Source organism: Scyliorhinus torazame, chromosome 8, assembly GCF_047496885.1.
Source record: "Scyliorhinus torazame isolate Kashiwa2021f chromosome 8, sScyTor2.1, whole genome shotgun sequence".
Taxonomy (NCBI): domain Eukaryota; kingdom Metazoa; phylum Chordata; class Chondrichthyes; order Carcharhiniformes; family Scyliorhinidae; genus Scyliorhinus; species Scyliorhinus torazame.
In genome coordinates this window covers 69,906,417-69,933,468 of record NC_092714.1, presented here as the reverse complement: position 1 = coordinate 69,933,468, position 27,052 = coordinate 69,906,417, and the positions used below count along the sequence as shown (strand labels likewise).

Genomic DNA, 27,052 nt, shown 5'->3' with positions numbered 1-27,052 from the left:
AAGACCAAAACTGCAAACCCATTAGCATTACCAATGCAAATCCATTACTAATGGCCCATCTCCGGGAACAAAAGAGTAACATTTGAGTAACCGATGCTAAGGCAGACACCCCGGAGCCAGAGGAGACCAGAACAAAGCAGGCCGACGGCCATCTAGGACATGTCCAGCCAACAGGGCACCCACCCCTTTATTGGAGGAAATCGAAAGGAACGATCGAGAAACGGCCCAATTAATTGGGGCCAAGTTCAAGGCCCGCCCAAAAGCGCGCAAAGCCCCTTTTGGGTATAAGAAGGATCCCCCAAGAGACAATCGCTCTTTTGGCTCCGGCTCTCGCCGAGGAGAGACCTGCCCAACAGCTAAACCAGAACAAGTAAGTCCAAGGTCAACGCACGCTACCAGACAGGCGACCTTAGCTGTTCCCCTTCACCACTTCGACCCCAGCAGCCTCAGAACTGAACAACGGCCATTGTTCCTCTGACTGAGTGGGCGCCCGAAGCTAAGTATAGGCTTTAGCAGTAGTGATAGTTTAGTCTGTAGTATTTGTGCATGAATATATTTAACTGTGTGTGTAAATAAATAAGCATTTGACTTTGAACTAACTAATTGGTGTATCGAGTCTTTGATCAGTATTCGGTTTGAACCTTGTGGCGGTATCGAAAGATACCTGGCGACTCTAGAGCAAACGTAATTAGAATTAAGGAATCGACCATATTGACCGCCATAATCAGAGCCAAATAAAGAGAGAAAACAAATAGCAACACCACCAGGTATTGTTTTATCAACTCTCAAATTGCCATTGTTCCAGGGGAGGACAGAGAAAACACTTCGAAAACACTCAGAAGCTCTTCTTGAAGTGTGGCAGCATTGTGACTGGGAGGAGCTCGCTACCCATCGATCAAAATGGCGACAACTTGGCCATCAAGCCATTGTCATGCTTTGAGCCTCACCATCTTAATGATGAGGCAGGGCGGCAGCAGAGAAGGAAAGAAAGGGGGTCAAATCCTGCATTCCAGATCCCACTACTTTGTGGGATACTTTGCCCTGTGCACTCAAAGATCTGTGGGTTGAGAAATGGCCTGTTAGGACTCATGAATCCCCATGACAGAAACTCGCAACCCTGAGTAGACACCAACCTTGAGTCAAGGGATAGACTGTACAGATTTGCAGGTTTGCAAAAATGGCCACTTGGCCGATGAGTGCCTGGGAATTCAAAGTCATCATCATCATAGAATTTACAGTGCAGAAGGAGGCCATTCGGCCCATCAAGTCTGCACTGGCTCTTGGAAAGAGCACCCTACCCAAGGTCAACACCGCCACCCTATCCCCATAACCCAGTAACCCCACCCAACACTAAGGGCAATTTTGGACACTAAGGACAATTTATCATGGCCAATCCACCTAACCTGCACATCTTTGGACTGTGGGAGGAAACCGGAGCACCCGGAGGAAACCCACGCACACACGGGGAGGATGTGCAGACTCCGCACAGACAGTGACCCAAGCCGGAATCGAACCTGGGACCCTAGAGCTGTGAAGCAATTGTGCTATCCACAAGGCTACCGTGCTGCCCTCAAGTATGAGGCTATGCTTTATGAAAATATTGAAGGGAGTAATAATAATTTTAGTTTTGTTACTAATTTCTTTTGGTAATGCTCGTATGGTGTCACTGAGCTAGACAACTCCAGAATGCCATGGGGATTGAGTCATGCTGAATTATGGTATTAAAACTAACAACAGACTACTCAAGACAGGCAGGTAAAATATCAACTGGACTTCCTATTCACTCTTAGCCAATGAGCTCTCCCAGAAAGGACACGTGCATGGATATTTGAGAATCAGATCAGACTCTCGTGCAGATGCCCTTATAGCGAACAATCTTTTTTGTCTTCGCATCAAAAATGACTACTTAAGTGAGGTACTGAAGTGCTCATGAAAATGAAACTGTTCAGTCGGACGGCTGATGGAAAACCACGAGAAGGAGAACGGACTCCAGTTAGTAATTGTTTTTAATTTTTAGCACTCTGTGTGGAATCTAAACTGTATTAAATGGAGGTTAAACATTACCCAAAGTTGTGAGAACTTTTAAAATTAACCTAATGTAACTAGCCATTTATATTATGCACCAGAGGTAACTAAGACAGTTAACCATTAACCCGAGTCATAAGTAATACTGCGTCATGCTGAGGCAGAGTGCAAAATGCTGTTTTCTGGATATTTTACCATCTGGTTATTTTTGGCTCACTTATGGGCAGTTCTCCTCGCATGTTACTGATCACATTTATGGTTGTCACAGGACTCATTCCAAGAGTTTGACTTGTAGGGTGAAACTTTCATTACTTTTATTAATGAATTCCATGCATCACGGGGAATGGGTCAACGTATTACAGATGGACCTTCAGTCAGTTTTCCATACAGAATTATATTTCCGTTCTAATTCTGCATGTCTACATAAGTGAAGGGAAGGTATTGTATGTTAGGTGAAAAAATATTTTTAGTGTTTTGCATCTGGCATTTTGCACCAAGCAAGTCGAGCAAAGCATTAAATCAAGTGTAAAGTGGAGCTTTTCTGCCTTTCTGATGACAAAAGACCATTCCCAAATCAGCTCCAATTCCAAAACAATTTGCAGGAGCACCATATAAATGTGTCAGATAGTCACTTCCATAATGATTGAATTGTAATAACCAGAACTCACTTCAATTATAGTTCTTAAAACAAATATAAAATATTTTTTTCATGCTGCAAAGTATGAAGAGGAAAACCATAAACTCCAAGGACAAGTCTCCTATTTTCCTGTCCCAATGTGCATTGGTTTCATGTTGGAGGGGAAGTGAAAAAATGTGCAGCGGGATTCTCCGTCGGCAGGATCCTCCACTTCGCCGGCAGCACACTCACACCCTCGGATTTCCCGACAGCATGGGGCGGTGATGGTGGGAAACCCCATTGGCCAGTTGCTGGGTCGGACGGTCCCGCTGCTGGCGGGGGTGCGTCGCACCAGAAAATTGGTCTGGCGGGATGGAGAATCCCACCCCTGTTTTTTGTTCCTCTCGTCTGAGGAATCTGAGCTTCATTCACTATTTGAGGCATAGAGTTAACTTGCTGTATATCTGTTTTATTCCTTCTTGTGATGTGCGCGTCACTGGTGAGGACAGCATTTGTTGCTCATCCTTAATTGCGCTTGAGAAGCAGTGGTGAGCTGCCTCTTGAACTGCTGTAGGTACAAGGGTAGCAGGCACAAGGGAACACCACCACCTGCAAGTCCCCCTCCAAGTCTGACTCCATCCTGACTTGGAACTATATCACTGCTCCTTTACTGCCCCTGGGTCAAAATCCTGGAACTCCCTCCCTAACATACAGCAAGAGTAACCTCACTGTAAAAGTTCAAGAAGGTGGTTCACCCCCACTCTCTGAAGGGGGTGAATAATAAATGCTGGGTCTGCCAATGCTGTCCATCCCATGAATGAATGACAAAAGGAGAGGAACAGTGGCTGAGCATTTAATTCTAGAAACAAACAAAGCTGTAGAGATATAGGACAATGGGCATCATGTTGCATCAGCAATGAACCAACATATACAGAATGGGCCAATCCATGTTGCAAATTCTTATCTAAAAATGGAAGCAATAGTGCACACATTTTTTAAAACCTTTTTAAATATACATGAATTGCCCTCTTCTGATCCATACCAGAATTTTCCAGTCCACCAGTCGCATTTTCCTGAGTGGCGTGCTCCCACCGGCAGCCGAACAATGGGGTTTCCTTTTGTGGGCCACTCCACGCCGTTGGGAAACACGCAGGCGTGGGCGCATTGCCGGCGGACCGGAAGATCCGACTGGTGGAGAATTCCGCCGATGAACTCATCGAAGGTAAGTTCGATAATTCTCAACAACTACTTCTTGATTTATTGTACTTTGTGTCCTATTCTGTCCAGTCTTAGTGGTTTTCCGAACTATGGTCCTTGACTCCCCACCTAGAGCTCCCGGGCGGGATTCTGTGATCCTGAGGCTAAGTGTTGAAGCCGTCGGAAACGCCGTTGCGTTTCTCGACGGCGTCAACACGGCCTCAGGATCAGCAATTCCGGCCCCTACAGGGGGCCAGCACGGCACTGGAGCAGTTCATGTCGCTCCAGCTGCTGATTCTGGCGTCAACTGGGTGCCGCGGGATCAGCGCATGCGCAGTGGCTTCCTTCAATGCGCCGGCCCAGACACAACATGGCGCAGGACTACAGGGGCCGGCGCCGAAGAAAGGAGGCCCCCAGCCAGAGAGGCAGGCCCGCCAATCGGTGGGCCCCCCCCCCCCGGGGTCGGATCCCCCCCTCCCCCCCACCCCCCACAGGCCGCCCCCTGACCCTTCCACGCTGAGTTCCCGCCGGCTGAGAGCAGGTGTGGACGGTGCCGGCGCGACTCGGCTTTTTTACGACGGCCGCACGGCCCACACCGGGCCGAAAATCAGTGGGCCGGCCGAGTAGAGTGGCCCCCGACTGGCTCCTCGCCAGCCACGCCGGTGCCAATGGCGCCGATTCTCTGCTCTGCGGAGGATCGCGTGCCGGCGTTGGGGCGGCGTGGTGCGATTCGCGCCGGTCGCGGGGATTCTCCGGCCTGGTTCCGGGCTGAGAGAATCTCGCCCCATATGTTTGAAAAACAACTCATTGCCTTAAGTGAATATGGGCATCCTGTATGGGCAACCCCCGGTCTTTACAAAGAACAAAGAACAAAGAAATGTACAGCACAGGAACAGGCCCTTCGGCCCTCCAAGCCCGTGCCGACCATACTGCCCGACTAAACTACAATCTTCTACACTTCCTGGGTCCGTATCCTTCTATTCCCATCCTATTCATATATTTGTCAAGATGCCCCTTAAATGTCCCTATCGTCCCTGCCTCCACTACCTCCTCCGGTAGTGAGTTCCAGGCACCCACTACCCTCTGCGTAAAAAACTTGCCTCGTACATCTACTCTAAACTTTGCCCCTCTCACCTTAAACCTATGCCCCCTAGTAATTGACCCCTCTACCCTGGGGAAAAGCCTCTGACTATCCACTCTGTCTATGCCCCTCATAATTTTGTATACCTCTATCAGGTCGCCCCTCAACCTCCTTCGTTCCAGTGAGAACAAACCGAGTTTATTCAATCGCTCCTCATAGCTTATGCCCTCCATACCAGGCAACATTCTGGTAAATCTCTTCTGCACCCTCTCTAAAGCCTCCACATCCTTCTGGTAGTGTGGCGACCAGAATTGAACACTATACTCCAAGTGTGGCCTAACTAAGGTTCTATACAGCTGCAACATGACTTGCCAATTCTTATACTCAATGCCCCGGCCAATGAAGGCAAGCATGCCGTATGCCTTCTTGACTACCTTCTCCACCTGTGTAGCCCCTTTCAGTGATCTGTGGACCTGTACTCCTAGATCTCTTTGACTTTCAATACTCTTGAGGGTTCTACCATTCACTGTATATTCCCTACCTGCATTAGCCCTTCCAAAATGCATTACCTCACATTTGTCCAGGTTAAACTCCATCTGCCATCTCTCCGCCCAAGTCTCCAGACAATCTAAATCCTGCTGTATCCTCAGACAGTCCTCATCGCTATCCGCAATTCCACCAACCTTTGTGTCGTCTGCAAACTTACTAATCAGACCAGTTACATTTTCCTCCAAATCATTTATATATACTACAAAGAGCAAAGGTCCCAGCACTGATCCCTGTGGAACACCACTGGTCACAGCCCTCCAATTAGAAAAGCATCCCTCCATTGCTACCCTCTGCCTTCTATGGCCTAGCCAGTTCTGTATCCACCTTGCCAGTTCACCCCTGATCCCGTGTGACTTCACCTTTTGTACTAGTCTACCATGAGGGACCTTGTCAAAGGCCTTACTGAAGTCCATATAGACAACATCTACTGCCCTACCTGCATCAATCATCTTAGTGACCTCCTCGAAAAACTCTATCAAGTTAGTGAGACACGACCTCCCCTTCACAAAACCGTGCTGCCTCTCACTAATACGTCCATTTGCTTCCAAATGGGAGTAGATCCTGTCTCGAAGAATTCTCTCCAGTAATTTCCCTACCACTGAAGTAAGGCTCACCGGCCTGTAGTTCCCGGGATTATCCCTGCCACCCTTCTTAAACAGAGGAACAACATTGGCTATTCTCCAGTCCTCCGGGACATCCCCTGAAGACAGCGAGGATCCAAAGATTTCTGTCAAGGCCTCAGCAATTTCCTCTCCAGCCTCCTTCAGTATTCTGGGGTAGATCCCATCCGGCCCTGGGGACTTATCTACCTTAATATTTTTTAAGACACCCAACACCTCGTCTTTTTGGATCACAATGTGACCCAGGCTATCTACACCCCCTTCTCCAGACTCAACATCTACCAATTCCTTCTCTTTGGTGAAGCAACAAACTGTAGGTTATCATTGTGTATAATCTCACGTGAATAAATCCTGTTAAATATGTTAACAGGGCAACACATGGTCATGTGTTGGCATTGGATTGATAAGTCGTAAAATAATTTCAGTAAAAAGGCTTTTCTTTTTTTTTTTATAAATATTTTATTGAAAATTTTTGGTCAACCAACACAGTACATTGTGCATCCTTTACACAATATTATAACAACACAAATAACAATGACCTATTTTATAAACAAAAAATGAATAAATAATAAATAACAAAAATGAAAACTAACCCTAATTGGCAACTGCCTTATCACAAGTAACACTCTCCAAAAATATAATTTAACAGTCCAATATATAATTATCTGTCGCAACGACCTATACATATTATACAGTATATATTAACAACCCTGAGAGTCCTTCTGGTTCCTCCTCCCCCCCCCCCTCCCCCCCCCCCCCACCCCCCCCACCCCCTCCCCCCGATCCTGGGCTGCTGCTGCTGCCTTCTTTTTTCCATTCCATCTATCTTTCTGCGAGGTATTCGACGAACGGTTGCCACCGCCTGGTGAACCCTTGAGCCGATCCCCTTAGAACGAACTTAATCCGCTCTAGCTTTATAAACCCTGCCATGTCATTTATCCAGGTCTCCACTCCCGGGGGCTTGGCTTCTTTCCACATTAACAATATCCTGCGCCGGGCTACTAGGGACGCAAAGGCCAAAACATCGGCCTCTCTCGCCTCCTGCACTCCCGGCTCTTGTGCAACCCCAAATATAGCCAACCCCCAGCTTGGTTCGACCCGGACCCCCACTACTTTTGAAAGCACCTTTGTCACCCCCATCCAAAACCCCTGTAGTGCCGGGCATGAACAAAACATATGGGTATGATTCGCTGGGCTTCTCGAGCACCTCGCACACCTATCCTCCACCCCAAAAAATTTACTGAGCCGTGCTCCAGTCATATGCGCCCTGTGTAATACCTTAAACTGAATCAGGCTTAGCCTGGCACACGAGAACGACGAGTTTACCCTGCTTAGGGCATCCGCCCACAGCCCCTCCTCGATCTCCTCCCCCAGCTCTTCTTCCCATTTCCCTTTTAGTTCATCTACCATAGTCTCCCCTTCGTCCCTCATTTCCCTATATATATCTGACACCTTCCCATCCCCCACCCATGTCTTTGAGATCACTCTGTCCTGCACCTCTTGTGTCGGGAGCTGCGGGAATTCCCTCACCTGTTGCCTCGCAAAAGCCCTCAGTTGCATATACCTGAATGCATTCCCTTGGGGCAACCCATATTTCTCGGTCAGCGCTCCCAGACTCGCGAACTTCCCATCCACAAATAGATCTTTCAGTTGCGTTATTCCTGCTCTTTGCCACATTCCATATCCCCCATCCATTCCCCCCGGGGCAAACCTATGGTTGTTTCTTATCGGGGACCCCCCCAAGGCTCCAGTCTTTCCCCTATGCCATCTCCACTGTCCCCAAATCTTCAGTGTAGCCACCACCACCGGGCTTGTGGTTTAGTTCCTCGGTGAGAACGGCAATGGGGCTGTCACCATAGCCTGTAGGCTAGTCCCCCTACAGGACGCCCTCTCTAATCTCTTCCATGCCGCTCCCTCCTCCCCTCCCATCCACTTACTCACCATTGAAATATTAGCGGCCCAATAATACTCACTTAGGCTCGGTAGTGCCAGCCCCCACCTATCCCTGCTACGCTGTAAGAATCCCTTCCTCACTCTCGGGGTCTTCCCGGCCCACACAAAACCCATGATGCTCTTTTCAATCCTTTTAAAAAAAGCCTTCGTGATCACCACCGGGAGGCACTGAAACACAAAGAGGAATCTCGGGGGGACCACCATCTTAACCGCCTGCACCCTCCCTGCCAGTGACAGGGATACCATATCCCATCTCTTGAAATCCTCCTCCATTTGTTCCACCAACCGCGTTAAATTTAACCTATGCAATGTGCCCCAATTCTTGGCGATCTGGATCCCCAGGTAACGAAAGTCCCTTGTTACCTTCCTCAACGGTAGGTCCTCAACGGTAGGTCCTCTATTTCTCTACTCTGCTCCCCTGGATGCACCACAAACAACTCACTTTTCCCCATGTTCAATTTATACCCTGAAAAATCCCCAAACTCCCCAAGTATCTGCATTATTTCTGGCATCCCCTCCGCCGGGTCTGCCACGTATAGTAGCAAATCGTCCGCATACAAAGATACCCGGTGTTCTTCTCCTCCTCTAAGTACTCCCCTCCACTTCTTGGAACCCCTCAACGCTATCGCCTGGGGCTCAATCGCCAGTGCAAACAATAATGGGGACAGAGGGCATCCCTGCCTTGTCCCTCTATGGAGCCGAAAATATGCAGATCCCCGTCCATTCGTGACCACGCTCGCCATCGGGGCCCTATACAACAGCTGCACCCATCTAACATACCCCTCTCCAAAACCAAATCTCCTCAACACCTCCCACAAATAATCCCACTCCACTCTATCAAATGCTTTCTCGGCATCCATCGCCACTACTATCTCCGTTTCCCCCTCTGGTGGGGCCATCATCATTACCCCTAACAGCCTCCGTATATTCGTGTTCAGCTGTCTCCCCTTCACAAACCCAGTTTGGTCCTCGTGGACCACCCCCGGGACACATTCCTCTATTCTCATTGCCATTACCTTGGCCAGGATCTTGGCATCTACATTTAGGAGGGAAATAGGTCTATAGGACCCGCATTGTAGCGGGTCCTTTTCCTTCTTTAAGAGAAGCGATATCGTTGCTTCAGACATAGTCGGGGGCAGTTGTCCCCTTTCCTTTGCCTCATTAAAGGTCCTCGTCAATACCGGGGCGAGCAAGTCCACATATTTTCTATAGAATTTGACTGGGAATCCATCCGGTCCCGGGGCCTTTCCCGCCTGCATGCTCCTAATTCCTTTCACCACTTCTTCTACCTCGATCTGTGCTCCCAGTCCCACCCTTTCCTACTCTTCCACCTTGGGAAATTCCAGCCGATCCAAGAAGCCCATCATTCTCTCCCTCCCATCCGGGGGTTGAGCTTCATATAATTTTTTATAAAATGTCTTGAACACTCCATTCACTCTCTCCGCTCACCGCTCCATCTCTCCTTCCTCATCCCTCACTCCCCCTATTTCCCTCGCTGCTCCCTTTTTCCTCAATTGGTGTGCCAGCAACCTGCTCGCCTTCTCCCCATATTCGTACTGTACACCCTGTGCCTTCCTCCATTGTGCCTCTGCAGTGCCCGTAGTCAGCAAGTCAAATTCTACATGTAGCCTTTGCCTTTCCCTGTACAGTCCCTCCTCCGGTGCTTCCGCATATTGTCTGTCCACCCTCAAAAGTTCTTGCAGCAACCGCTCCCGTTCCTTACTCTCCTGCTTCCCTTTATGTGCCCTTATTGATATCAGCTCCCCTCTAACTACCGCCTTCAACGCCTCCCAGACCACTCCCACCTGGACCTCCCCGTTATCATTGAGTTCCAAGTACTTTTCAATGCACCCCCTCACCCTTAGACACACCCCCTCATCTGCCATTAGTCCCATGTCCATTCTCCAGGGTGGGCGCCCTCCTGTTTCCTCCCCTATCTCCAAGTCTACCCAGTGTGGAGCGTGATCCGAAATGGCTATAGCCGTATACTCCGTTCCCCTCACCTTCGGGATCAACGCCCTTCCCAGCACAAAAAAGTCTATTCGCGAGTAGACTTTATGGACATAGGAGAAAAACGAGAACTCCTTACTCCTAGGTCTGCTAAATCTCCACGGGTCTACACCTCCCATCTGCTCCATAAAATCTTTAAGTACCTTGGCTGCTGCCGGCCTCCTTCCAGTCCTGGACTTCGACCTATCCAGCCCTGGTTCCAACACCGTATTAAAATCTCCCCCCATTATCAGCTTTCCCATCTCTAGGTCCGGAATGCGTCCTAGCATCCGCCTCATAAAATTGGCATCATCCCAGTTCAGGGCATATACGTTTACCAAAACCACCGTCTCCCCCTGTAGTTTGCCACTCACCATCACGTATCTGCCCCCGTTATCCGCCACTATAGTCTTTGCCTCGAACATTACCCGCTACCCCACTAATATAGCCACCCCCCTGTTTTTTGCATCTAGCCCCGAATGGAACACTTGCCCCACCCATCCTTTGCGTAGCCTAACCTGGTCTATCAATTTCAGGTGCGTTTCCTGTAACATAACCACATCTGCTTTAAGTTTCTTAAGGTGTGCGAGTACCCGTGCCCTCTTTATCGGCCCGTTCAGCCCTCTCACGTTCCACGTGATCAGCCGGGTTGGGGGGCTTCATACGCCCCCCCCCCCCCCCCTTGTCGATTAGCCATCCCCTTTTTCCAGCTCTTCACCCGGTTCCCACGCAGCTGTATCTCCCCCAGGCGGTGCCCCCCCCGCCCATCCCCTCCCATACCAGCTCCCCCCTCTCCCCAGCAGCAGCAACCCAGTAATTCCCCCCTCCCACCCCCTCCCGCTAGATCCCCCGCTAGCGTAATTACTCCCCCCATGTTGCTCCCAGAAGTCAGCAAGCTCTGGCCGACCTCGGCTTCCCCCCGTGACCTCGGCTCGCACCGTGCGACGCCCCCTCCTTCCTGCTTCTCTATTCCCGCCATGATTATCATAGCGCGGGAACCAAGCCCGCGCTTCTCCCTTGGCCCCGCCCCCAATGGCCAACGCCCCATCTCCTCCACCTCCCCTCCTCCCCCCATCACCACCTGTGGAAGAGAGAAAAGTTACCACATCGCAGGATTAGTACATAAAACTCCTCTTTCCCCCCTTTTTAACCCCCCTCTTCGCCCCCCACATTCGCCCCACCACTTTGTTCAAACGTTCTTTTTAATAACCCGCTCATTCCAGTTTTTCTTCCACAATAAAAGTCCACGCTTCATCCGCCGTCTCAAAGTAGTGGTGCCTCCCTCGATATGTGACCCACAGTCTTGCCGGTTGCAGCATTCCAAATTTTATCTTCTTTTTATGAAGCACCGCCTTGGCCCGATTAAAGCTCGCCCTCCTTCTCGCCACCTCCGCACTCCAGTCTTGATAAACGCGGATCACCGCGTTCTCCCATTTACTGCTCCGAGTTTTCTTTGCCCATCTAAGGACCATTTCTCTATCCTTAAAACGGAGGAATCTCACCACTATGGCTCTGGGAATTTCTCCTGCTCTCGGTCCTCGCGCCATCACTCGGTATGCTCCCTCCACCTCCAACGGACCCGCCGGGGCCTCCGCTCCCATTAACGAGTGCAGCATTGTGCTCACATATGCCCCGACGTCCGCTCCCTCCGCACCTTCAGGAAGACCAAGAATCCTCAGGTTGTTCCTCCTTGCGTTGTTCTCCAGTGCCTCCAACCTTTCCACACATAGTTTCTGATGTGCCTCATGCGTCTCCGTCTTCACCACCAGGCCCTGTATGTCGTCCTCATTCTCGGCTGCCTTTGCCTTCACGACCCGAAGCTCCCGCTCCTGGGTCTTTTGTTCCTCCTTTAGCCCTTCGATCGCCTGTAGTATCGGGGCCAACAGCTCTTTCTTCATTTCCTTTTTGAGTTCTTCCACACAGCATTTCAAGAACTCTTGTGGTTCAGAGCCCCATGTTAAACTGCCACCTTCCGACGCCATCTTGGTTTTTGCTTGCCTTCCTTGCCGCTGTTCTAAAGGATCCACTGCAATCCGGCCACTTTCTCCTCCTTTTTTCATCCGTATCCAGGGGGGATTCCCTTCTGGTTTACCGCACAGTGTTTTTAGCCGTCAAAATTGCCGTTGGGGCTCCTATCAAGAGCCCAAAAGTCCGTTTCACCGGGAGCTGCCGAAACATGCGACTCAGCTGGTCATCGCCGCACGCGGAAGTCGTAAAAAGGCTTTTCTATTATAACATGACTCTTGAGCAATTTTTATTGATTATTTCATTGATTGTGGGTATCGCAGGTTAGGCCAGCATTTATTTCCTATCCCGACTATCCCTCGAGAATGTGATAGTGAGTCACCTTCTTGAAACGCTGCAGTCCATGTTGTGCAGATACACCCACAGTGCTATTAGGACACGTAGTTTTCCTGGATTTTGAATCGACGACAGTGAAGGAATGGCGATAAACACCCAAGTCGAGATGGTGTGTGGCTTGGAGGAGAACTTGCAGGCAGTGGTGTTCCCATGTGCCTGTTGCCCTTGTCTTTTGAGGTAGTAGAGGTTGTGGGTTTGGAAGAAATTGTCGAAGGAGCCTCGGTGAGTTGCTGCAGTGCATCTTGTAGATGGTATGCACTGTTGCCCCTGTTCATTAGTGGTGGAGGGAACAAACTTTTAAGTTGGCAGATGAGGTGCCAATCAAGTGGGCATCTTAGTCCTGGATGGTGTTGAACTTCTTGACTGTTGTTGGAGTTACACTCAAGTGGAGGGTATTCTACCACCCTCCTAACTTAAGCCTTGTAGATGATGGGCATGCTTTGGGGAGTCAGTAGGTGAGACAGTCCACGGAATTTCCAGCTTCTGATCTGTTCTTATGGTCACAGTAAGTATATGGCCAGTTCAGTTCAGTTTCCAGCCAATGGTAAACCCCAGGATGTTGATAGAGGGGGTTCAATGTTGTAATGCCAGTGAATGGCAAGGGCAGATGATGAGATTGTCTCTTGTTGGAGATGTTCATTGCCTTGCACTTGTGTGGTGTGAATGGCACTTGTCATTTGCCTCAGAAGTCAGGTCTCAAAGGTTATTTTCGTTGAAAAGCAGGATGCTTACAGAGCATCAAACAATGGTCACTGGGATTGATATGTACTGCAAATAGTGGCTGAATTGGAGGAGTCCACTAAACAATCGGCAATAATATGATGGTTGTGAACAGCTCCGAAGTGAACTACAGAGCATAAGGCAACTCCAGTCATATCTGTGATTGACAAATTAAGGGCTCGTGTGTTTTCTGTCATAGGAAGGTGTGTCTTCTCCGGTCTTTTGGAGACTGGAGGGGGTTGTCTTTTTTGAAGCTTCGATCCCGATAAGAATCTTTCGCAAATATTCCTCTGTATAATGTGTGAAGACTTTAAAAAAGAACTGCAGCCTCAGAGTATAAACAAGGCAGGAGATTTGAGGGAAACAGCACAAAAATAAATTGCTCTGTACAGTTGAAAAGCAAGGAATTTATAGCAGCTTAAAGGTACACACATCAACAATCCTTTCATTTTACTTATGCCTGTTAGCTGACAACTAAACGTTCCAAGGATAATTAGCCGTAGTCCACAAGGGACTGTAGACATCACTTCCTGTTTCAAATAGCGGCAAGTCACTCCACATCAAGCATGACTGACCAGGAATTGTTTCCACTTTCATCCCTGCCATTGGCTTGTTGAAAGGAGCAGGGGATTGAGCATCAAACTATTTGACGGCATCATGAACGCTCCTTGTGGCTAACAAATCCTGAAGTGGGGCTTGAACCTGGAGCTTCTAGCTCAGAGTCAGGTGCACTATTCGCTGAGCCGCATCCATTCACCTAATAGTTATCTGCCTAATATATGGTAGCATTAGCAGCTTCCCTTGCACCAAAGATAAAAATCACAGAATCACAACATTTCATAGAATTGTTACTGTGCAGAAAGGAGGCCATGCGATCCTTCATGTCTGCGCCGGCTCTCTGAATGAGCAATTCGCTTAGTGTCATTTTCCCACCTTCTCCACATAATCCTGCATATTCTTCATTTTCTGATAAGTCTAATTCCCTGTTGAATGTTTCTATTGAACCTGCACTAATCTTAAGGGAATGCATTCCAGTCTTTAACCACTTACTCCGTGAAAATGTTTTTTTTTTCATTTTACTTTTGATTCTATGTCAAATTACTTTTAAATCCTGCACTCTCGTTCTCAATCCTTTCACAAGTGGGAACAGTTTCTCTCTTCTGTCCAGGCATCTTCTCCCTGTGTCTGCGTGGGTATCCTCCGGGTGCTCTGGTTTCCTCACACAGTCCAAAGATGTGCAGGTTAGGTGGTTTAGTCATGCTAAATTGCCCCTTAGTGTCCAAAAAGGTGAAGTGGGGTTACTGGGTTGCAGGGATAGAGTGGGCTTAAACAAGGTGCTCTTCACAAGGACTGGTACAGACTCGATGGGCTGAAAGACCACCTTCTGCACTATAAATTCTATGATCCATGATTTTGAATACCTCTATCAAATCTCCTCTCAGCCTTCTCTTCTCCAAGAAAACAGTCCCAACTTCTGCAATCTGTCTTCAGAACCAAAGTTCCTCATCCCTGGAACCATTCCCATGAATCTTTTCTGCAGTCTCTCCAATGCATTCACATTTTACGGCACTGAGAACTGGATGCAATACTCCAGCTAAAGCTATATTAGTGTCTTCAAGAGGTTCAGCATAACCACCTTGCTTATTATACTCTATGCTCATATTAAATGAGCCGAGATCACTATATCTTTTATTAACTGGGCTCTCAACCTGCCCTGCCACTTTGAATGGTGTATGTACAAAACACCCAGGTCCTTTTGCTCCTGCACATCCTTTAGAATTTTACCCTTTATTTTATATTGTCTCTCTATCGTCTTCCAACAGAATGAATCACGTCACATTTAACTTTATCTGTCACCTGTCCATCCATTCTGCCAACTTGACTATGTCCCTTTGAGGTTCTACACCGTCCTCCTCACAGTTCACAATATTTTCAAGTTTTGTATTATCTGGAATCTTTGAAATTGTGCCCTGTAGACTTGAGTATTTAGGTCATTTACATACCCATATGGGCGGCACGATAGCACAGTGGTTAGCACTGATGCTTCGCAGCGCCAGGGTCCCAGGTTCGATTGCCGGCTTAGGTCACTGTATGTTCGGAGTCTGCACATTCTCCCTATGGCTACGTGGGTTTCCTCCAGGTGCTCCGGTCTCCTCCCACAAGTCCTGAAAGACGTGCTTGTTAGGTGAATTGGACATTCTGAATTCTCTCTCTGCACCTGAACAGGCGCTGGAGTGTGGCGACAAGGGGATTATCACAGTAACTTCATTGCAGTGTTAATGTAAGCCTACTTGTGATACTAATAAAGATTATTATTATATCAGGAAAAGCAAGGGTCGCAATACCTGTGTCTGGGGAAATCGACTACAAATCTTCCTTTGCCCGAAAATCATCCACAATCAACATCTTGGGGGTTACCATTGATCAGAAATTGAACTGGACTAGCAGCATTAATACGGTGGCTACTAGGGCAGGTCAAAGGCTCGGAGTAACTCACCTCCTGACCCACCAAAGCCTGTCCACCATCTACAAGGCGCAAGTCTGGAGTGTAATGGAATACACTCCACATGCCTGGATAAGTGCACCTCCAACAACACTCAAGAAGCTCAACACCATCCAGGACAAAGCAACCTGCTGATTGTTCCTCCTTCCACAAACATTCAAACCCACCACCACCGGCAAACAGTGGCAGCCATGTGCACCATCTACAAGATGCACTGCAGTAACTCGCCAAGGTTCCTTAGACAGCACCTTCCAAACCCACGACCACTACCATTTAGAAGGGCAAGAGCAGCAGATACCTGGGAATCCCACCACCTGGAGGTTCCACTCCAAGTCACTCATCACCCTCACTTGGAAATATATCACCGCTCCTTCGCTGTCACTGGGACAAAACCCTGGAATTCCCTCCCGAACAGCACAGTGGGTATGCCTACACCTCAAGGACTGCAGCGGTTCAAGAAAGCAACTCACCACAACCTTCTGAAGGACAACTAGGGATGGGCAATAAATGTTGACCTAACCAGCGATGCCCACATCCTGTAAATTATTATTTTTTAAAAATTAACCACTACTCTCTGTTTCCTGTCACTCGGCCAGTTCTGTATTCATGTTGCCACTGTCTCTTTTATTCCATGAGCTATACCTTTGCTCACAAGTCTGTTGAATGGCACTGTATTGAATGCCTTTTGAAAGTCCATGTACACATCAATAGCATTGCCTTCATCAACTCTCTCTTTTAACTCTTCAAAAAACACCAAAAAGTTAGTTAAATATAACTTGGCCGTAAGAAATCCAGGCTGGTTTTCCTTAACTCTCATTTGTCCACCTGACTGTTAATTTTGTCCCAGGTTATTGTTTCTAGATGTTGCCCCATCACCGAAGTTAAATAGCCTGGTCTGTCATTACTGGGTTTATCTTCACCCCCTTTTGGGCAATTTTGGGAAATTTGCTGGTGTTTGATACTATCCTGCAATGTAAACATTATTTTAATCCAGCCACCTCTATCTGGGCAGATGTTTATGGCCACTGCCATCACTTCCAGCAGAAAACCTTTGCGGTCGTGCTCTTGGTGGAAATACAACACTTCCTGTTCCCAGCTTATTTTCTGTTCCCACCACTTTTCAAAGAAACTAAAAATAAGCAGAAAAACATTGGACAGTTAGTGGCTGGAGTCTGGTGATCATGAACATTCATATATTCTTGTGAAGAAACCAACTTGTTACTCAGAGGGCTACATTGAATAGCATCCAAATTCAAGCACGGGATTACCTCATACCCGATCAAAATAATGCAGACAGCTCAAAAACCTCCTGCTGTTGATTCATTTCTATGATTATGGTGGGCAGCAGAGCACTGAGCATCCTGTGAAGTGGCTGTACCCCTCAGCGGGCGGTACGGCCATTCAAATGAGGCTGGCACTGTCTAAAGTTAGCCTGCACCACTTAAAGCCAGGCTGTAACGCTGAAGGATGAGATGCATTCTGGCTGCAGTTAGCCTGCACCACTTAAAGCCAGGCTGTAATGCTGAAGGATGAGATGCATTCTGGCTGCAGGCAGGGCAGGAGCCAATTGAGCAACATTGGAAAACTTTCAGGATGGACAGAAATGGCATAACAGGCCCCCCTTGGGCTATTGCTCTGGAGTCACTGGTGCAGGAGATTAGCTAGAGGAGAGAGGTTCTCTTCTCTTCTGTCAGGGAGCCTGAAGGCCCTCCAGACAAGTGCACAGAAGGGAGTGAAAGCAGCTGCCTCTAGCAGTCACTGCCATTAGCCTGGAGTCAAGGATTACAGTGTCACAAAACATTTAATGGCCTCACAAAAGTGTTCAAGGTCAATGAATGAATCCTTATATACCAATTCCTGTTGACTGCATCATTAGCCTCACAAGTGGCTCTAATCACCATTCCCACTTTGCTCACCGCCCAACAAGCTATATTAACCTTGCCTCAAACCTTACATTCATTGCAATTAGCATTGCTTCAAGTTGCACAATCGCATCTCAGAGCTTGCATATAATGCCAGCTATTCAGCTTTGGAAGGCACATCATCCACATGCATTGCAATATGCTCAGACTGCCCTCTCTTTAGCAAGACAAAGTCATCCATAATAGATCGTTTTCATGGATTTCATAGAATCCCTACAGTCAGAAGGTCATTCGGTACATCGAGTCTGCCCCGGCCCTTGGAAAGAGCACTCTATTTAAGCCCATGCCTCCACTCTATCTCTGTAACCCAGTAACCCCACCTAACCTTTTGAACACTAACGGGCAATTTTAGCATGGCCAATCCACCTAACCACATCTTTGGGCTGTGGGAGAAAACCGGAGCACCTGGGAGGAAACCCACGCAGACACAGGGAGAAAGTGCAAACTCCACACAGACAGTCACCCGAGGCCAGAATTGAACCCTGGAGCTGTGAGGCAGCAGTGCTATCCACTGTGTTACCATGCCACCCTCCCACACACAGTCCAAAGATGTGCAGGTTAGATGGATTGACAATATTAAATTTGCCCCTTAGTAGCCAAAAATGTCCAGGGGCGGTGTAGTTGCATGGATAGGACGGGGGAACGTGCCTAGGTAGGGGTTCTTTCAGAGGGTCGGTGCAGACTTGATGTACTAAATGGCCTCTGTCTACACTGTAAGAATTCTATGATTGCCTTGAATGACATCAAAAATATCAGGTTCAGCATGAAATCAACATTTCACTCTGACTCACATCATGATCTGCCTATTCTGTAAAGGTCAGGCGAGTGCACAAAATATGGTAATTGTCACAGATAGGGTCAGAATCAGCAATATGTTTTATCTCTATTGGCTCCCACAGTGCTGAAACCTGTATCAGTGTTTATAGAGAACTGGATATGAATTGATATGATATGAATTTTCAATTGTTGAAAATTCATATCATAGAATAGAATACCTACAGTACAGAAGGAGGCCATTTGGCCCATTGAATCTGTACCAACCCTCTGAAAGTGCACCCCACCCAGGCCCACTCCCCCGCCCCATCCCCTCAATCCAACCTAACCTTTGTACACTAAGGTGCAATTTAGCATATACAATCTACCTAACCTGCACATCTTTTGACTGAGGGGGAAAACCGGAGCACCCGAGGAAACCCACGCACACACCAGAAGAAGGTGCAAACTCCACACAGACAGTCGCCCAAGGCTGCAATTGAACCTGGGTCATTGGCACTGTGAGGCAGCAATGCTAACCACTGTGCCGCTCTTAAAATCAAAATGGAAAATTTGTGTTGGAACGGGAAAGAATAGTTAGTACTGCTGCCGTTTTTCAATATTTATGCCATAACTGAGCCAAACTTTACAAACAGGAAATGATCAGTTATATTTTAGGCACATGTCTTATGTTTAAAATGGTCTAAGCATTATGACACACTGCCAGGAATTACATGTGCTATTTATATATTTATGTGAATTAAAAGAAAGCATTCATTTGGCTAGCATTGAAGCCTATCATTTATTTTTGTGTATATTTTAAGATTATAATTTCAGAATTAAATAGTTTTAAAGGTTGTAATTTAGTTTAGGTATCTTTGAAGATTATAATAAGGAAAATAAGGCTGGAACATACGCATAAGGATGTGCGAAACGGTAGCACAGTGGGCGGCACAGTAGCACAATGGTTAGCACTGTTGCTTCACAGCGCCAGGATCCCAGGTTCGATTCCCGGCTTGGGTCACTGTCTGTGCGGAGTCTGCACGTTGTCTCTGTGTCTGCATGGGTTTCCTCCAGATGCTCCAATTTCCTCCCACAAGTCCCGAAAGACGTGCTGTTAGGAAATTTGGACATTCTGAATTCTCCCTCAGTCCACCCGAACAGGCGCCGGAATGTGACGACTAGGGGCTTTTCACAGTAACTTCATTGCAGTGACAATAAGCCTACTTGTGACAATAAAACGATTATCGTAATAATTCCAGGCATAATCGCATGAAAGATGCCAGAAGAAATGCTCCATAGAATCTAAATACATAAAAGGGGGGATATTCATTATCTGTGCTGGAGCATAATGATGAGTGTGATATGTAAAGGAAATTAACTCAAGAAAATAAATCGGATCGAAGAACAGGGTTTTATTTTTTAGACCAATTCCTATTAACCGGAGTGCTCTCATTTAGTCCCTGGCAGCATCTCTTTCTTTTCAAAGGATAAGGCTGTACATGAACATTAACTCTAGCATGCATCATTGTAGATCACACCTTTGATGTCTGAGCTATTGCAAAGTGCAGGTTCCCCATAAAATTAGGATGAAAGTTATCAAGGGATTAAACATTGCAGAGGTTTTTTTTTATCCCAACCCAGCAAAGTAACGGTTTTCTTCCACTTTGTATTCTTGCTTAACCTTACACTCAGGGAAATAACTTTGACATTGGGCGACAGTGTTTAATGGGTCTTTTCAATCCATTATAGATCTCTCCTAAATGTGAAGCTGAATCAACATCGTCCATTTTGCAGTATCATCTAAGTTAACCTAATTAAGTGGGTAACGTCTGCCTCTCTGCTGTAGGGAACTTGTTATTGTGTAGACGGTCATTGGCGTACAAGGTTCTCTTTCTGTGGGATTTCCGCAAGATGAGGAAGCTGGCACCATACAAAAGCCGGAATTAACTCAATGATGTCTACAGTGGTCCAGACCACTCAAGCACCAGCTCAGATACAGTCAGATCAGTGAAAATCATGAAGGAGCTCCAGGTGAAGCAAGGTAAAAAGGAGTAAGTGGAAGTGGTGACAGACAAACAACAACAAGAAGACAGGAGGGATTAGACCACATAGCAGCTGCTTTGGGAGCTACAGATGTGTACGTCACAAGGGCAGCATAGAGAGTTGCACTAATTAACCAGCAGAAGTTCATCATGCAATCCTTTGAGAACCTTCAAAGCTCCCTGCTTGGAATGTTGGAGAATAAACAGCAGTGTTGCTCTGACATCAGTGTAGCCATGCAAGAGGGCATGAGGAACCTGCAAATCACCATGGCGTGAGTGGTGACTCAAAAGCATTTTGTAGAGATGGAAAACTCAGTGATGATGGAGCACTGTGTCTGATACTATTCAGGCCAAGGTCACCAATTTACAGGATGCTTTTGCTTCTGCCTTCTATCATAGAATCCCTACAATGCAGAAAGAGGCGATTTGGCCTATTGAGTCTGCACCCACCCTCTGAAAGGCCCAATCCCCTGCCCTATCCCCGTAACCCCACCTAACAGTTGGACTCTAAGGGGCAATTTAGCATGGCCAATCAACCTAACCTGCACATCTTTGGACTGTGGGAAGAAACTAGAGCACCCGGAGGAAACACACACAGACACGGGGATAAAGTGCAAACTCCACACAGTCATCCAAGGTCGGAATCGAACCCGGGTCCTTGGCGCTGTGAGGCTGCAGTGCTAACCACTGTGCTACCATGCCACCATTGTCATCTGCAAAGGAGCAACCAACTACAGGAAAATGGCACCAAAGATTAACCTACCTATTACTTGGAGGACTCTGGCCACTTTTCTCTGGAGAAGCAGATATGGCACAGTAGCCTTCCAGCACAGATGCCAGAGTGCTGGGAATAATGACAGAGCCATCTCATGACCCAGTATAATTGGGTTGTTGTGGAGAGAATGTAGCAGGGTACATTATTTTTTTTTCTCCCACAGAGACAGTTTAGCACAGAGCGAGTACAAGTATTCTACATTTTCCCCAAGGCCAAACATTAGGAAAATGAGCAGGGGCAAACATGTGAGCAGAGAAATAAACTGATTGTACCTTCCAGGAGAAATCATGCCTTTTATAACTAGCTTGGAGGTGGGGGCAGAAACAGAACTTTCCAAAATTTGAGATGGTACCAAAAGGCACTGCAATAACACTGGGAACAGGCTGATAACATACAGCAGGACCTGAATAGATTAGGAAGCTGCACTGATGAGTGACAGGTATTATTTTATCTGTTAAGATGGAAAACCCATAAGTTTGGAATGAATAATAAATGCTATTATTTTACAGGTCCTCTCCCAGCTCCATTGACAATCCTGGCCTTGTGAGGGGAAGGTTCCAACTGACCTTTACATGGGCTAAATTTCCCATCTAATGTTGGGAATTGGTGTATTGGGAGGTAAATCCACATTTTTTTGCATTTTCCCAAAACAATTGCATCCAAAATTCATCTACTCCACAAGTTATGACTCCATCTAATTTAATTTTAAATGTAAAAATGAATGTCTGAGCATCTTGACCTAATCTCACCACTACAATCTTCTGTAATCATCTCTTCAAGTTCAAGCCTATTCTTGTCATTAATCATTTAATAGTACCCCTCAGACTCTGTGGGGCTTCTGCTGATCCTCTGCTCCAACTCTCAGTTTTCACTCCCTCCCATAAAACCATAAGACCATAAGACATAGGAGCAGAATTAGGTCACTTGGCCCATCGAGTCTGCTCCGCCATTCAATCATGGCTGATATTTTCTCATCCCCATTCTCCTGCTTTCTTCCCATAACCCCTGATCCCCTTATCAATCAAGAATATATCTATCTCTGTCATAAAGGCATTCAGTGAATTGGCCTCCACAGCCTTCTGCGGCAAGGAGTTCCATAGATTCACCACCCTCTGGCTGAAAAAAATCCTCCTCATCTCTGTTTTAAAGGATCATCCCTTTAATCTGAGATAGTGTCCTCTGGTTCTAGTTTCAATAATATCCCCTCTCATCCTTCTAAACTCCAACGAGTACAGACCCAGAGTCCTCAAACATTCCTCATACGACAAGTTCTTCATTTCAGGGATCATTCTTGTGAACCTCCTCTGGACCCTTTCGAAGGCCAGCACACCCTTCCTTAGATATGGGGCCCAAACTGCTCACAATACTCCAAATGAGGTCTGACCAGAGCCTTATACAGCCTCAGAAGTACATCCCTGGTCTTGTATTCTAGCCCTCTTGAATGTCCCAGTTTGGTATCATCTGCAAATCTGCAGTGAACTGCCGGAGGAACAGTGTGTGCGTGAGAACATAGAGCAGGGACTCTTCTCCCGAACTCTGAGGATTGCAGCAGACCAACTTTTTCCTAAAAATCACAAGCTCCATGGCTGGATTGCCAAAATCTAAATCAATTCTACTTGATAAGTGGCACTTAACTGGTTGTGAGGTTAGAAAGCTGGATTATTGCAGTTTGATCACATTTAGCTAGCTTTTCCCCGTTTCTGTAATGGATATGTATTGCATAAAGCATTCACAGCAAAATCCTGATCACTCAGTCTCTTTAAAAGGAGCAAAGAGGGGGCAATTAGTTTGTAGACTTTATTTCAGAAAGAATCACTTGCCTGTTAAGAGATACATGATCAAACACACCCAATAATTAAAGGCAGGTAGAAGCTTGTGATGCACCAGCTAGGACCTGCTATGAACAGCACTGAAAAGAGAATGATTCACATTCTTTTCATTCCTGGAAGCTAGTCTTGATCTGCCATTCAGTCGTTATTTCAGTCCTTGCTGGGCGCACATCCAGTCTCTACCATTTGAATGAGCCTCAGCTATGTGCCCTGGCAGAATGCATACTTGGTCAGGCGAATCAACTGTAGGCAATCTAGGAGCACAGTTAGTTAACACATGAGTTTATGCCAGGTTGATACACATCAAACAGACTACTGTTTTTAGTCCAGAATATACAATGTCGAAACTTGCTAATAATTTCTGTGAATGCCTGTAAGCCTGGTATTGATTGGTCAAGAGGCATGCAATATTTCTAAATATTCAGACTTCAGTAGCAAACGATTTAAATATCAGTAACTAGAAAGTCTGCTCCACTTGAACAGAGCAGTACCTTGACCCACCCTAGCCCTAGGCCCAAGGCTTCATGGTAAATCCCAAAGACTATAGAAAGTATTTAACTTGACAAATAAATCAGCACAGACTCAGCCTTATATCCAGCAGTACCACTGCCAGATAATGATTGAATTTGGGCCAATTTTCCTGAGGTTTACACCTGGGGACTGCCTGTTCTTCAAGCACAGAGGACAAGCACAAGCAAAGAAAGGAAACAGGGGTACATAATATTCGATACTCACTCCCTTTATACTATCCCCGTGGGAGCAGCTATGATATCCCTTCCAAACCTTTTTCATATTCCCTTTTTGCACCTCATTACTTTCTCTGTATCCTTTGGTCCACTTTTACCTGTATTTGTGTAACCCTTACCTCAGTTGTTGACCGTGATCACATAACTCAACAAGTGGAGAATTCACCATTTCGAAATCTGCACCGTTTTTGTATCATACCAAACAATTATGCTTGCCACTGCTTGGTTGTAGGATTACCCATTAACAGTTCCCTTCAGCTTTCTGGAGGTAATTCATTTCCCATCCTTTAAAGTTGGCTTTACTTAATATAACTTTGGCTTGTGACTTACCCTTATCTATCATATTCCTCATATAATGGTTATTATTCGCAAGACATTTCAGACAGATTGTTAATTAATTCTGGTTCATTTACACATCAATGGATCTAGTATGGACTATTCCCTTGTTGGTTCCAAGGTACAAAGTACATTATAGAAAAATTCATACCTTTCTACTTGAACTGTTCCATCTTTTCCAGTCTATGTGAAAATTGAAACCCCATAATAACCAAACTGATTTTACTAAATGCTTCCCAAATCTCTGTATTTACCCAGTGCCCCATTACAGGCAGACAGGAAGGATATTCCGGTTCCCCCAGCGGTCGGCATCGTGGCGGGAAGGAGCGGAAGAGTGCAGCCAAAAGTCAGTTTTCCACAATCGTAAATACGAGTTGCAATTTCCTACTCCTATCTTTCATGGAGGTCGGGTTGTCTGACATGCCATGTCTGGAACTATATTTGTATGCCTAGGCATCTCATGAACGCTCATTAAAAACCCAGCTTTCCAAAATCACCCCTCCACTCCAAGTCTAATGAACATGTCAGTGGCTAATTTGACTGGCGTGAATCACAACTGGATATAATTGATGTGCTCCTGGTAAATTGCATTTCAACTCGCGACTTTGAGGCTTGTGTGCGGAGCGAACACCTACCTTTCACTATGTTGCTCTCATTGCTGCTTTGGCTCCATAACAAGACAGCTCAGGCAAGACTAATGGGAAGGGTGGAAGGTCCCCCTTGCCTGGGGGAGGGGCAACTACACAGAGGCAAGGGAAGGGGCTGGAAGGCATATGCTTGGCTGGGGTGGGTGAGGATGGGATGAACAGAAACAGTGGGAGTTGCCAGGGTTACAGGTAGAGGGGACTTGGAGCAGCTTGAAAGCCCTGGGTGTCTTGCCCTCAGGTGCCCGGCTGACTCTTCTCCTTAAAAAATTTTTTTTTTAGAGTACGCAATTATTTTTTTTCCAATTAAGGGGCATTTTAGAGTGCCCAATCCACCTAACCTGCACATCTTTGGGTTGTACGGGTGAAACCCACGCAAACACGGGGAGAATGTGCAAACTTCACTCGGACAGTGACCCAGGTCCGAGATTCGAATCAGGGTCCTCAGCGCCGTAGGCAACAATGCTAACCATTGTGGCACGTGCCGCCCCAGACTCTCCTCCTCCTTGAGGGTGCCCTAACACCCCTCCCTGACTCCTTGCAGAGAAAGAATCCTGGAAGGGGGTCAAGGTGTTCTGTCCCCCTCACATAGCTACTGGTGGATCCCACTCATGGCTATAGCGATGGTGTGCAGGTCCAAGCACTTATCTGGCAGTGACTGAGCATGTTGCTGGACCAGGATCTCCCTGACAGCCGGCACCCTTCCAATGGTGACCGTAATGTGCTGGCACCTTGGAGAGCCAAACTCTCGGTAACAATTGATGGTGCTCTGCTGCCTTCTGAAATAAATAAACTGATGCAATAGTTATCAGAGATGTATTTCAGTAAATATGATGCACTGACTTAAATTCATAAAGCCTTCATGGTATCTGGATAGGGCCGGTGTCAAAAACATTTCAAAGCAAGGAAATATGGTCATCATTGGCGGTTCCTGGAAATCGAGGATGATGCCTGTCAGGTTTGGTGAGTCTACAGATGACCGAGGAGCCCAATTCAGGAGCCATTGGTTCTTCTGTACTGGGGACATGTTGTCGCGCGAGGGAATGGAATTCTCAGCCCTGGGTTGGCTTTCTCTCCTTCTTCTGCTGCCACTGTTGTGCCTCACTGACAAGTCTATTATGCTTTTTCCCTTGGCCACACTTAGAGTATTGGCCAGTGGAGAGTTGGAGAAAGAGAGCCTGTCGAGGGACACAGGTTCCTGGCATCTGGTTGCCATAGCCCATCCAATGTGGGATGAATGTAGCAATTAATTATATATTATACTTTATATTATGTTGTAGTAATGTTATCAAAAACCTTGGTTTAAAATATATATAGGCAGTATGTCTACTAAAACTGTAATTAAGGTGTCATTAAAGTGAGTTAATTATTGATTCTAACCATATACTTATTTACTTATAGTGAGCTAATGAAATATTGTTAATGTTTTTGTAGGTTCCATTGGATGTAAATAATTATTGAGGGAAGATGTTTAGTCGTAGCTAAGTTCATGGGTCATCTTAGTGGGATACAGATGATGTAATTAATGGGAGGAGCCAGATCTGTCTTGAGTTTTGTCAGTTTTGTCATAGGATATGAGTCTGACAAGACAGAAGGATTTTCAGGTTGTTCTTGAAAGGGCCTCTCTCCAAAGGTCTGCATAAGAACAGCAAGTGGCCCTGATTGATAACTTTATTTATGAGTGGAGTTTCAACACTATTGGGTTGTTTTATTCATATACATATAGTGGCAGGTGTAGATAGTGAGTTCAACTTTTTATTTTTATTTAAGAACTGATCAACTGTTAATTGTAAAGCTATTTCTTTGATGTTAATGTGGTTAATTCTGTGTTTAAATTCAAGTTCATTTTAACATAAAAGGTACCTATTGGTTAGGGTTATCGCTCTGGTGGGGTGAAGTATCCTTTCCTCACAGCTTTACAAATTGCAAATAATTTAGGGTTTCTCATCCAATATCCTAACAAAAAACTAGGGCCTGGTCTGGCATCCTAACAAAAATTGAAGTCTGGTCCGGTATCCTAACAATTGGAGTTGGTTCTGCAAGAGCAGGGCTTCAATGTTGGTAGACAGAGTTTCATGGAGGACCTTAACACTGGTCTGGTGGTCCTTTCATTTGGTCCACAGGACTCAACACAAGCACTGCTGATGGAAGCTCTCAAGGATCTCAAAGTGGCATTGATAGACAGTTCAGGTTTCACTATAGTAAAGGAGGCATGGGTTTAAGTGGAGTGCTCTTTCCAAAGGCCGGTGCAGACTTGACGGGCTGAATGACCTCCTTCTGCACTGTAAATTCTATGATTCTATGAACAGAAGGGCCTTATAAACCAGGATCCCTGTTGAATTCCAAAGTCCCTCTTGTCAAAGACACATTGGCTTGAATAAGGCAGCA

General features: G+C 46.5%; 1 long non-coding RNA gene across 1 annotated transcript in view; it reads left to right on the top strand.

The window, feature by feature from the left end:
• Positions 1-24,512, top strand: part of LOC140428745 (uncharacterized) — a 38,611-nt gene extending 14,099 nt beyond the window's left edge. Inside the window, exons 2-4 of the long non-coding RNA XR_011948852.1 lie at positions 3,687-3,863; positions 21,619-21,727; positions 24,279-24,512. This is a non-coding gene — a long non-coding RNA (uncharacterized lncRNA). The remainder of the gene's footprint in view (positions 1-3,686; positions 3,864-21,618; positions 21,728-24,278) is intronic.
• The last annotated feature ends 2,540 nt before the right edge of the window (positions 24,513-27,052 follow it).